This window comes from Aquarana catesbeiana, linkage group LG12, assembly GCF_042186555.1.
Source record: "Aquarana catesbeiana isolate 2022-GZ linkage group LG12, ASM4218655v1, whole genome shotgun sequence".
Taxonomy (NCBI): Eukaryota; Metazoa; Chordata; class Amphibia; order Anura; family Ranidae; genus Aquarana; species Aquarana catesbeiana.
Window position 1 is genome coordinate 228714963 of NC_133335.1, and position 12723 is coordinate 228727685.

Consider the following 12723-nt stretch of genomic DNA (forward strand, 5'->3'; position numbering starts at 1 on the left):
CAGTCTGATCACTGGGGGATGGGAGACTGAGGAAATGCTTCCTCCTCCTTCTACAAAGTTACAATGTACAGTCTGATCACTGGGTGAGGGGAGACTGAGGAAATGCCTCCTCCTCCTTCTACAAAGTTACAATGTACAGTCTGATCACTGGGGGAGGGGAGACTGAGGAAATGCTTCCTCCTCCTTCTACAAAGTTACAATGTACAGTCTGATCACTGGGGGAGGGGAGACTGAGGAAATGCCTCCTCCTCCTTCTACAAAGTTACAATGTACAGTCTGATCACTGGGGGAGGGAAGACTGAGGAAATGCCTCCTCCTCCTTCTACAAAGTTACAATGTACAGTCTGATCACTGGGGGGGGGGGGGGATACTGAGGAAATGCTTCCTCCTCCTTCTACAAAGTTACAATGTAGAGTCTGATCACTGGGGGAGGGAAGACTGAGGAAATGCCTCCTCCTCCTTCTACAAAGTTACAATATACAGTCTGATCACTGGGGGAGGGGAGACTGAGGAAATGCCTCCTCCTCCTTCTACAAAGTTACAATGTACAGTCTGATCACTGGGGGAGGGAAGACTGAGGAAATGCCTCCTCCTCCTTCTACAAAGTTACAATGTACAGTCTGATCACTGGGGAAATGCTTCCACCTGCCTGCAGCAGACTGAAGACATCTTCTCAGGCAAAGTCATCGAGTGGAGATGAAAGACTTTTTTTTTTAAAGATAAAATTTGTAGATTTCTGATTATTGATCCGGTTGCCGGGTATTGTGACTCGTCAGGAAATAATTCTTCCAAGAGGTTCACTTTAAAAATGAATGGACAGGATGGGGGATGTAGTGACGGGGATCGCACTGACACATTGGGGGGATTTTAAATTCACAAAATTCCAGCCAATCAGAATTAATCGTTCATGTTTCCCACCCTTCATTATCATTGGTGGCGGCGCAGTGAATGTCGCTCTGTGATCCGCCATGTCCGCGATGGCGGCCGGCTCTGCGGTATTAGGAGGCTGGAGGTGAGATTGGCTCAGAGTTGTGAAATCACCTTCCGCCATGTTCATCCTCCATGTCCTTGTGGTCCCCCCCCCCCCAAGAAGCCGCAACACGGGCAGAATGAGGATTATGGGAGGAATGGAGGGAAGGCAGCAAAGGGGGGGGCTCAGGGTTTAGCACTGCTGGCATGCCAAACTGCGCATCCTCTCCACATCCCCCTCCCAGCACAAATCCTCCCCCACCCTATTTCCCCCCAGCACAAAATATGCCCCGATCATCCTTACTAGAGCGAATCCCCCCCCCCCCCCCAAAAAAAAAAATTCCATCCTAGCACCAATCCCCTCCCCCTACCATATCACCTCTTCTACCACAAACACTCCAAATCCCCCTCTCAGCGCAAATCCTCTCCTAGCACAAATACACCCCAATCATCCCTGCTAGCACAAATCCCCCCCTCAAAAGAAAAAATCACCACTCCTAGCACTATTCCTCTACCCCTCAAATTTCCCCTCTGAGAGCACATCCTCTCCCCCCGCTCCACGTCCCCCCTCCCAGCACAAATCCCTCGTCCTAGCACAAATCACCCCTCCCTCGTCATTTCCCCTCCTAGCACAAATCCACCCCCCTTCCCCCTAATTTTCACTCCTAGCACATATCCCCCCCAATCCTCCCTCCTAGCACAAATCCCCCCTCCTCATTTTCCCTCCTAGCACAAATCCCCCCTCCTCATTTCCCCTTCCTAGCACAAATCACCCCTCCCCTTTCATTTCCCCTCCTAGCATAAATCCTCCCCCCCCTCATTTCCCCTCCTAGCACAAATCCACCCCCCCCTTCCCCCTAATTTCCACTCCTAGCACATATCCCCCCCCCATTCCTCCTCCCTCTCAGCAAAAATCCTCCCTCCGCCATTTCCCCTCCTAGCACAAATACGCCCCAATCATCCCTAGTAGCACAAATCCCCCCCCCCCCACAAAAAAATCACTTCTCCTAGAACATCCTCTCCTGCCACTCCACATCTCCCCTCCCAGCACAAATCCCCCCCTCCCAGCACAACCCTTCCCCTTTTATTTCCCCTCCTAGCACAAATCCTCCCTCCCTCCTCATTTCCCCTCCTAGCACAAATCCCCCCTCCTGGCACAACCCCCCCTTATTTCCACTCCTAGCACATATACCCCCCCAATCCTCCCTCCCCTCATTTCCCCTCTTAGCTCAAATATGCCCCGATCATCCCTAGTAGGACAAATCCCCCCCTTCCCCCCCAAAAAAATTGCTCCTCCTAGCACAATTCTTTAAATTCTCCCTCTGAGTGCATTTCCTCTCCTCCCACTCCACGTCCCCCCTCCCAGCACAAATCCCCCCTCCTAGCACAAATCCTTCCCCCCACCCCCCAAAAAAAAAAAAAATTCTCCTAGCACCATTCTTCTTTGCCCACACCATATCACCTCTTCTAGCACAAACACGCCAAATCCCCCCTCCTAGCACAAATCCTCTTCCCCCCACCCCCTCCTCACAACACAAATCCCTCCAAATCACCCAAATTTCCCCTCCTAGAACAATTCTTACCCCCTGCTGCCCTCCAAATTTCCTCACGCAACACAAATCACCCTTCCCCCGTCTCCTCATGGTGCCCCCCTCCCCCCCACCTCACATCATATAGCAGTGCCCAGGGAAGCCTCCCCTCCTGCCCACCCCTTGTCCCATCCCTGGTGGCTGGTGGAGAGGTAAGTCATAATAATATAGAATTCTGAAAGACCCCAAAGGCCACTAGATCCAATTTGCTCTCCAACGTGTGATGCATCTTCTACAGGCCGACCGCTCTCACTTGTCCACAACGTCTACCCCCCCCCCCCCTCGAACTAGCAAGGTCTCTTTCCAGAAGACCAAGTTCCCTCATGTATCCTCCTGGTTCTGCTCACCATCGTCACTTCTCTTCCAAATCTGAATATAGAGAGAGGGGGCGATCGTCTGGGGTAAAATCTCAGTGACTTGCAGGTCTTGCAGCTCATACCATTGTCCAGTGCCATGGTGAAGAACATGGATAGGATGATATGAACCTTCATTGGGTTTCCCATCATGAAGACCAACTTATGACCTTATTTGCAATTTTTCGGTCGGGAAAAAGTCCCTATCCGAAAATGCGATCGTCTGTGGCAATTCCGACGCGCAAAAATTCCTACGCACGCTTGGAAACAATTCCTACGCATGCTGGGAAGCACTGAACGTCGTCTTCTCGGCTCGTCGTAGAGTTGTACGTCACCGCGTCCTTGACGGTCGTAAGTTCAGTGAACTTTTGCGTGACCCGTGTGTATGCAAGGCGAGCTTGAGCGGAATCCCGTCGGAAAAAGCCGGCGTATCTTTCTCCGGCGAGAAGTCCGATCGTGTGTACGCGGCATAAGAGTTATTACGGGGAAAAGGCGTCTCTACTGAAGGTTTATCACCAATCCTTGTTTCAGCAACAACACAAAATTTTCAAAGTGGATGTAAACCCGATATCTTTTTTTTTTTTTTTTTTTATCATACTGTAGAGTATAAGATTTCCTATAATTTGAGCCCAGTCTTGCCACACAGAGATAAAGTGGAGGTCCACCCTGAAAAAAAAAAAATTGCACAAAAAAATACCTAAAAAAATGGAGTAAAAAAAAAAATTTTTTTTACTTACGTGAAATGGCTGTTGCTAGGCAGTCTTCCTAATCTGCCTCTTCCTACACCGCGGTGATCTTCAGTCTTCTGCTCCCCGCGCTGTCTTCTGGGGAATGGGGCGCGGTGTGTTCTGGGAACTGTGTGTGTCCCACAACACATCGCGTCCCATTCACAAAGCGCCGCGCCACGCCGCGACGCGACGCTCGCGCGTGCGCAGTAGGAAACTGGCAGTGAGGCCTGCAAGGCTCCATTGCCTGTTTCCCTTACCTAGGATGGCAGGTGCCAGGACCCGAGAGCCGAGGGACCGGGCGGCCCACATCGCGGGCACCCAGGACAGGTAAGTCTACTTATTTAACCGGTTCAATACCGGGCATTTTCACCCCCTTCCTTCCCAGACCAATTTTTTCAAAAACAAAAAAAACGCAAAACGCGGCAAAAACGCTACAAAAACACTGCAAAAACGCTGCTCAAAAGCGTGGCAAGCATCACAAAAAAAACTCCAGAAACGCTCAAAAGCAACATGCATAGATGTGAATTGAGCCTTAGGCCCCTTTCACACTGGGGCAGTGGGGGCGTCGGCGGTACAACAGCGCTATTTTTAGCGCTGCTGTACCGTCGTTCTTGCAGCGGTATTCGGCCGCTAGCGGTGCGGTTTTAACCCCCGCTGGCGGCCGAAAAAGGGTTAAAATCCCTCGTACAGCGCGGCTATAGCCGCGGTATTACCGCGGTATAGCCGCGCTGTCCCATTGATTTCAATGGGCAGGAGCGGTGAAGGAGCGGTGAATACACCGCTCCTTCACCGCTCCAAAAAAGCGGTTTGCAGGACTTTTTTCACCGCCCTGCCTGCGCATCGCTTCAGTGTGAAAGCCCTCGGGCTTTCACACTGAACAAACAGCGGAGGCTGTTTAGGGGCGGTTTTCAGGCGGTATTTTTAGCGCAATACCGCCTGAAAACCGCTCCAGTGTGAAAGGGGCCTTAGTGAAAATCCTCATCTGTCCCTGAAACACTTCGGTTACAGTTATCTTCTTCTTCTTGGTACCCCCGAGAGCGGAGTTCAAGGCATTTAAGAACCAGGAAAGAAAGTCCACACCATCACCCTGCTTTGTGATTTGGAATTTCTTCTTGCTGCACAGAACTACAACCTGCAGCATTTTAGGGGGGGGGGGGGGGGGGCGTAACATGGGCGTTAACATTTCTGGGGTTCCACAGTTTTCTCATCAGCTCTCCAAGCCTCTGAACCAGCCAAGAACATTATATTTCTCGGGGTGGGTGCTGGATGTCTTTATAATTTTCTTCCTTCAGGAAGTACAATCAGGTCCATAAATATTGGGACATCGACACAATTCTAATCTTTTTGGCTCTATACACCAACCAGTGGCATAGCGTTGGGGGTGCAGGGGGTGCCGTGGCCCTGGGCATCACATTTAGGGGGGCGCCAGTATGTGTCACTACTGGCTGCCTCCTCCTAATTTTAAGTTCCTGTGTCCCCCGGCCGACATGTTCAGTGTCCGGCACCCTGTGATTGGACGTATGGGGGTCATGTGAGGCGTAGGGCTGTCCTGTCCACAATCGCTCCTGAAGTCCCGCCTCCGCACATGACCCCCATACGCCCAATCACAGTGCGTCGGCCAGACACTGTACATGGCAGCTAGAGCGCGGGGAAGAGAAGCAAAAATGTGAGCCGCCACTGTCTTCTCCTCCTTCTTCTATCTCCGGACCGATGCAGGCCATGACAAGAAGGTGAGTAAGACTCCCTCCTGAGAGTCGTGGTACTGGCCCCGGGGGGGGGGGGGGGGGGGGGGAGCAAGAGACTGTAGGCAGGACAGTGTAGTGTAGTATATTTTCAGTGTAGTGTAGTGTAGTGGTCAGTGTAGTGTAGTATATGGTCGGTGTAGTGTAGTATGGTGGTCAGTGTAGTGTAGTATAGTGGTCAGTGTAGTGTAGTATATGGTCAGTGTAGTGTAGTATGGTGGTCAGTGTAGTGTAGTATATGGTCAATGTAGTGTAGTATGGTGGTCAGTGTAGTGTAGTATATGGTCAATGTAGTGTAGTATGGTGGTCAGTGTAGTGTAGTATAGTGGTCAGTGTATTGAAGTATGGTGGTCAGTGTAGTATAGTATGGTGGTCAGTGTAGTGTAGTATGGTGATCAGTGTAGTGTAGTATGGTGATCAGTGTAGTGTAGTATGGTGATCAGTGTAGTGTAGTATGGTGATCAGTGTAGTGTAGTATGGTGGTCAGTGTAGTGTAGTATGGTGGTCAGTGTGGTATGGTTGTCAGTGTAGTATAGTGGTCAGTGTAGTGTAGTGTAGTGTAGTATGGTGGTCACAAGGGGGCACAAATCACTTGCCTTGCCCCGGGTGCTGACAATCCATGCTACGCCACTGACACCACCACAATGGATTTGAAATGAAACGAACAAGATGTGCTTTAACTGCAGACTTTCAGCTTTAATTTGAGGGTATTTACATCCAAATCAGGTGAACGGTGTAAGAATTACAACAGTTTGTATATGTGCCTCACACTTTTTAAGGGACCAAAAGTAATGGGACAATTGGCTGCTCAGCTATTCCATGGCCAGGTGTGTGTTATTCCCTCATTATCCCATTTACAAGGAGCATATAAAAGGTCCAGAGTTCATTTCAAGTGTGCTATTTGCATTTGGAATCTGTTGCTGTCAACTCTCAATATGAGATCCAAAGAGCTGTCACTATCAGTGAAGCAAGCCATCATTAGGCTGAAAAAACAAAGCAGACCCATCAGAGAGATAGCAAAAACATTAGGTGTGGCCAAATCAACTGTTTGGAACATCCTTAAAAAGAAAGAACGCACCGGTGAGTTCAGCAACACCAAAAGACCCGGAAGACCACGGAAAACAACTGTGGTGGATGACTGAAGAATTCTTTCCCTGGTGAAGAAAACACCCTTCACAACAGTTGGCCAGACCAAGAACACTCTCCAGGAGGTAGGTGTATGTGTGTTAAAGTCAACAATCAAGAGAAGACTTCACCAGAGTGAATACAGAGGGTTCACCACAAGATGTAAACCATTGGTGAGCCTCAAAAACAGGAAGGCCAGATTAGAGTTTGCCAAACAACATCTAAAAAAGCCTTCACAGTTCTGGAACAACATCCTATGGACAGATGAGACCAAGATCAACTTGTACCAGAGTGATGGGAAGAGAAGAGTATGGAGAAGGAAAGGAACTGCTCATGATCCAAAGCATACCACCTCATCAGTGAAGCATGGTGGTGGTAGTGTCATGGCGTGGGCATGTATGGCTGCCAATGGAACTGGTTCTCTTGTATTTATTGATGATGTGACTGCTGACAAAAGCAGCAGGATGAATTCTGAAGTGTTTCGGGCAATATTATCTGCTCATATTCAGCAAAATGCTTCAGAACTCATTGGACGGCGCTTCACATTGCAGATGGACAATGACCCGAAGCATACTGCGAAAGCAACCAAAGAGTTTTTTAAGGGAAAGAAGTGGAATGTTATGCAATGGCCAAGTCAATCACCTGACCTGAATCCGATTGAACATGCATTTCACTTGCTGAAGACAAAACTGAAGGGAAAATGCCCCAAGAACAAGCAGGAACTGAAGACAGTTGCAGTAGAGGCCTGGCAGAACATCACCAGGGATGAAACCCAGCGTCTGGTGATGTCTATGTGTTCCAGACTTCAGGCTGTAATTGACTGCAAAGGATTTGCAACCAAGTATTAAAAAGTGAAAAGTTTGATGGATGATTGTTAATCTGTCCCATTACTTTTGGTCCCTTAAAAAGTGGGAGGTACATATACAAACTGTTGTAATTCCTACACCGTTCACCTGATTTGGATGTAAATACCCTCAAATTAAAGCTGAAAGTCTGCATTGTGGTGGTGTATAGAGCCAAAAAGATTAGAATTGTGTCGATGTCCCAATATTTATGGACCTGACTGTAGTTCCTCAATTGGGGGCACATTGGATAATGCCCACAGAGCATCATTAGCTTTGATGTTATTGAGCCCCACAATGCCTGGCAAATGGGTGGTTCCATCATATGCTCTGGACAGCTTGGCCCGTTGATCCAGATGACTGATCTGGGTTTTGGCAAATGTTGGTTTCAAAACACATGTGATGTCCTTCAATGATGAGTCTATGATCTTATGCCGTGTACGCACGACCGGACTTTTCGACAGCAAAGGTCCGACGGAACGAATCCGCCGGGCAATTCGATCGTGTGTGGGCTTCATCGGACCTTTGCTGTCGAAAAAATCAGACAGACTTTAGAAATAGAACATGTTTCAAATCTTTCCGACGGACTCCAGTCCGGTCGAAAAGTCCGCTCGTCTGTATGCTAGTCCGACGGACAAACAACGACGCAAGGGCAGCTATTGGCTACTGGCTATGAACTTCCCTATACTAGTCCGGTCGTACGTCATCACGTTCGAATCCGTTGGACTTTGTTGTGATCGTGTGGAGGCAAGTCCGTTTCGTCGTAACTCCGTCCGTCGGAAAGACCGTCGGGCCTTTGATGCTGAAAAGTCCGGTCGTGTGTACACGGCATTATAATTATCAGGCAACCAATAAAACATCAATGTGTGCGGGTTCAGAAAAACGTGGTGATGGAGCTAGTGATAGATACAGGCATTAAAGGGGACCTTCAGTCATTTTTTCATCTTTCCATCTATGAAATCTTCTGCCCTTCTTGTTGTTTTAACTTTGGATAGTAAAACATTTTTTTTTTGCCAGTAAATACCTTATACATAGGGTTGCCACCTGTCCGGGATTCACCCGGACAGTTCAGGTTTTGAATCATGTGTCCGGGTTTCAGTCCAACCGAAACCCGGACACAATATTCAGACAGGAATGTAGCTCAGAACAGTGCCCGATAGGAGGATGAGGGGGCACTATGCACGCCACATTACTATTCTCTTTGGAGCACCCAAAGGTGTCCCAGGTCTTTTACAATCCTATAAAGTATGCTAACAAATTTTTTTTTTTTTGCTGTGCGCAGCGAAAGTGTTTGGGTTTGGCTTGAAGAAAAAGGCAACCCTACTTATAAAGCCCACTCCCTGTTTCTTGTCTGGTGAAAAGCCTAGGCTTATGACATCATGCACAGCTCTCTCTCTCACTCTCATGCGAGTTTGCCAGGAAGGGAGGGGGGGATGAGTCATAAGAGGGCCAATCAGAGCTGCAGAGCTGGAGGTGTGCCTCTGTGTGTGTGTGTAAATCCAGGAAGTGAAGGGGCAGCAGCTTTGGCTGCCCACAGTTAAAATGGCTGCAGCCAGACTCCGTGGATTGGGAAATTTCTGCAGCATATTTGGCAAGTACAGAATCACAGTATATATGTAAAATAATATGCAAAGTGGTTGGAGGGAAGCTTCAGAATGGCAAAGATGTTTTTATTGCAAATTAAGTGAGCAGACTGCAGTTCCTCTTTAATCTTTTAGACAAAATACGGGACATTGCGCTCAACCTGACTTCTGACATTCATAAATGAAAATAAATAAATTAGCCAGGAAATGTTACTTTTCTTCTTTTTTTTTTTTTTTTTTTTTTTTGTAATCTTTAATCTCTTTTATTCCAGCTGCCTTGGAGTGAGATTGTTTTCCAGGTGGAACTGAAGGTGGCAGAGAAACCATTATTTGGGTTGATCTAAAAGACCAAAGAAAAGAAAACAGGACCAGGCGCCGATAGTAACCATCAGTAACTGTATCTGAAAGATGAAAGCCTATTGGTTAGCATGGTTAGTGACCCCCCCAGATTTGTACAGATTTTCATGAAGACGGGTGTACAGAGCTGGTAAAGCTAACTTGGGGGGGGGGGGGGGGGGTAAAGGGCCAAAAGTCCCTGGTTCGGACTTTTCAGGCAAAATGGACAGGAGTATGATAAAATTGATATTTTATTAACAATAAATCATAAAAAAAACAGGTCAAGTAGAAAAAGAATTAAAAACATACAATACACATATGATGGTCATAAGTGTCTAGTGTAAACAAAAGGTTAACACCAAATAGATGGCAGTGAGCCCCTGTGCGTCAACGCGTTTCGCTATTTTGCTTCGTCAGGACACACTTGTAATGTGAAGCTGGTAAAGCTTCACGTTACTTATGTATACATGACCCAGGCACATGTTTTGTCATTTCAGTGTTTGCTTAAAGAGACCCTGTCACCTTGTCCATTCAGGGCATCTCTACAGCACTCCTCACATCATTCCTTCTGCTGCAGCGGCCAATGCACAATACCCGGTCCCTCCAGCATCTGTGTTAGTACATCCAGGGGTCTGTCCTGTCTGTGTGTATGGTGAGTCACACTCATGCTGGATCGTGGCTTCTTCCTTTATTTGGACTGACTACTCTCTTGCCTGCCTCTACCTCTGCTTGGACATCGACTACTCTCTTTTTTTTTTGTCATCTGACCTGAACACTGATTACTTCCTTGCCTACTGTCTGCCTTAACCAATGCCTGTAAATGACTACTCTCTTGCCTGCTGTCTGCCTGAACACCGACTACCCTCTTTTTTTCCATCTGCCTCTATCTCTGCCTGGTAACCAATGACTCTCTTGCCTGCCTCAACTTCTGCCCCGTTTTTTACTATTCTCTTGACTACTGACTGCCTCAAACTCTGCCTTGAGACTGACTACTGACTTGCCTGTTAGCTGCCTTGACCTCTGCTTGGGCATGGACTACTCTCTTGCTTGCCGCCTTCCTCAACCTCTGCCTGAATACCAACTACCCTCTTGCTTGCCGTCTGCCTTGATCTCTGCCTGGATACTGACTACCAGTGGCGTCGCTAGGGGGTGGCTTTTGGGGCTATAGCCCCGAATCTGGGGCCCATAGCCCCGAGTCTCTGCAGGGGTTCTCTGGGGACCCTGATGTAATTGGGGGGCTCTCTGGGGATATATACACATACACACATATATTATATACCTATTTATGCCTGCCCAAGCGTATGACTTTCTTTGCTACGCTGCTATGGGCTCTAGCCCCAGATCTTTTGTAGACCTAGCAACTCCTCAGCTGACTACTCTCTTACCTTCTGCCTGCCTTAACCTCTGCCTAGATACCAACTATTCTCTTTCTTGCCACCTGTCCTGACCTCTGCCTGAATACTGACTACTCTCTTACCTGCTGCCTGCCTTAACCTCTGCCTGGATACCAACTATTCTCTTTCTTGCCACCTGCCCTGACCTCTGCCTGGATACTGACTACTCTCTTGCCCGCTGCCTGCCTCCACCTGAACCATGACCACTTGCAGTATCTCTCTCCTGTTTCGACAGCATAGTCCCTGTGACCCTTTGTTGGGGTGATCCTTAGGATCACAACCTGTGTCATCTTGGGTCACTGGCCTATTACTCTATGCAGGGTGACCTGGTGAAGACCACATTATCCTCTGCCTGGTTATTTACAACTGTCTTGACTGCTGACTGCCTCAAACTCTGCCTTGAGACTGACTACTGACTCGCCTGTTAGCTGCCTTGACCTCTGCTTGGACACAGACTACTCTCTTGCTTGCCGCCTTCCTCAACCTCTGCCTGAATACCAACTACCCTCTTGCTTGCCGTCTGCCTTGATCCCTGCCTGGATGCTGACTACTCTCTTACCTGCTGCTTGCCTTAACCTCTGCCTAGATACCAACTATTCACTTTCTTGCCACCTGCCCTGACCTCTGCCTGGATACTGACTACTCTCTTGCCTGCTGCCTGCCTCTACCTGAACCATGACCTCTTGCAGTATCTCTCTCCTGTTTTGACAGCATAGTCCCTGTGACCCTTTGTTGGGGTGATCCTTAGTGTCCCTGGCCTATTACTCTATGCAGGGTGACCTGGTGAAGACCACGTTGTCCTCTGCCCAGTTATTTACAACTGTCTTGACTGCTGACGGCCTCAAACTCTGCCTTGAGATGGACTACTGCCTTGACCTCTGCTTGGACACGGACTACTCTCTTGCTTGCCGCCTTCCTCAACCTCTGCCTGAACACCAACTGCTCTCTTGCTTGCCGACTGCCCTGACCTCTGCCTGGATATTGACTACTCTCTTGCCTGCTGCCTCCCTCCACCTGAACCAGGACCTCTTGCAGTATCTCTCTCCTGTTTCGACAGCATAGTCCCTGTGACCCTTTGTTGGGGTGATCCTTAGGGTCACAACCTGTGTCACCTTGGGTCACTGGCCTATTACTCTATGCAGGGTGACCCGGTGAAGACCACATTGTTACTGAGCCTTTGGAGAGGACGCGTCACCTGCCAGGGGTGTCAACTATAACAGCATGCGACCTCCTTCCATGATGCCGAGCTTGGGCTTAGCGCCTGGCACAGGAGGTGGCTTTAGCGCTCCCTGTAAGCACCAACACCAGTGGACGCTGGATATTTGGAGGTGGAACGGGCGGAAAGGTTGGGGAGCTTTAAAGAGACCCTGTCACTTCACCTTGAATGGACAAGAAGACAAGGTCTCTTCATTTACATTCCTCTCCAGAAAGCAGAAGCATCACCCCCAATGTGGGTAGGCCTCCATTTTGCTCTGTAACCTCCATGGCCGTTCCAGCTTGGCACTGCTTGCTGGAAGTCATTACCGATGTCTCCGGTGACGGCAGCCACCATCCTTCCCCCGCCAGGCACCGCGGCGTCCTCTCCGCTAGAATCCGTGTCCTCTTTGTCCCCATTTCCCGGCTCCACACAGGGGGAAACCCAGGAGACCGGATTTCCCGCAGATCCTCAGAAATTCACGGAGCGGCCCCGAGCGCGCCATTAGCGGGAGCTCAATTTCACACCGAACGAATAATTTTATGCAGAGAAATGTCTGGAAGTTGATGCAGAAACGATGTGAAATCTTTTGGGGTGGGGGGGGGGGCTGGGGAGGAGGAGGGGGGGGGGGGGGGAGGGGAGAGCCTTTTGAGAAACATAATTGAGTAAATGAAGTCTAAGTGTTCATTATACAGATGAGTGCCTTTGTCACCGTGTCATTTGCATACTTACAATTTCGGTCTCCTATTGATTTCTCCTCAGAAGTCGGATCACTGCAAAGCCATTTTCTGAAAGCGCCAATGATTAATAATAAAGCCGCGTTATCTGGCTCATTAGACATCAGGAATTTTGGAAGAGCTCCGGGCT

General features: G+C 48.8%; 1 pseudogene; it reads right to left on the minus strand.

Moving 5' to 3' along the window:
• Nucleotides 1-4534: 4534 nt before the first annotated feature.
• Nucleotides 4535-12275, minus strand: LOC141113407 (ubiquitin carboxyl-terminal hydrolase 39-like; annotated as a pseudogene).
• Nucleotides 12276-12723: the final 448 nt, after the last annotated feature.